The sequence below is a fragment of the Crocuta crocuta genome, unplaced genomic scaffold (assembly GCF_008692635.1).
Source record: "Crocuta crocuta isolate KB4526 unplaced genomic scaffold, BGI_CrCroc_1.0 scaffold443, whole genome shotgun sequence".
Classification (NCBI taxonomy): Eukaryota; Metazoa; Chordata; class Mammalia; order Carnivora; family Hyaenidae; genus Crocuta; species Crocuta crocuta.
In genome coordinates this window covers 640,872-641,552 of record NW_027529446.1, presented here as the reverse complement: position 1 = coordinate 641,552, position 681 = coordinate 640,872, and the positions used below count along the sequence as shown (strand labels likewise).

At 63.6% G+C, this 681-nt stretch overlaps 1 protein-coding gene across 1 annotated transcript in view; it reads right to left on the bottom strand.

Annotated features, from left to right (window-relative positions):
- MIDN (midnolin) overlaps nt 1-681 on the bottom strand; it is a 20,491-nt gene that overhangs the window by 11,384 nt on the left and 8,426 nt on the right. The gene's annotated exons all lie outside the window — the stretch shown is intronic.

Below are 681 nucleotides of genomic sequence, written 5' to 3'. Positions count from 1 at the left end.
TCACATACCCCCACCCTCCCAGCCCCCGATCCTCTGCCTGTGAATGTGGGAGGGGGGCCAATCTCAGACCCCCTCCCAGTTAAGCCACCCAGGCAGCAAGTGGGCGGGAATTCCTGGACAAATTCTTTTTCCTAACCTTTGCTTTCTCAAGATAAATATTTATCTGTCCTGGGTGGGGCTGAAACTGAAGGGGAGGCTTGGCTGCTGCAGGAGGGGGCCCTGATGGTTCTGAGGCCTGGGTCCCCTGAGACCTCAACACAGCCCCAACACAAACCCTCAAAATCTGGCGGGGGGGGGGTGCATCTGAGCCCCGGCTGCACTGGGCTCCACCTCTGGAGCCTGGCCAGCGCTGAGCTTTCCCCAGGGGCCAGGATGGGGGGGGGTGGAGGTTTCTGAGAAGTGACATAGGCCAGGATGACTCAGAACCACCGCCTCCCAGCTCTCTGCTGGCAGCGGCTGGCGTAACCTTCTCTGCTTGGGGGCCGTGGGGAGGTGGCGAGGGAGGCGGGCTGTGTGCGGCCCCCACCCTGAAGCCTGGGCTCCATGCCCCCCCCAGCCCCAGAGACTCCTCTTGCAGGAAGGGCCTGTGGTGGCTTCCCAAAGCAGCTGGGGAGTCCCCCCCCACCCCTCCGCCCTGCAACTTCCTCCCTGGGGAGGGCTAACAGGAGGGCATGACTCCGT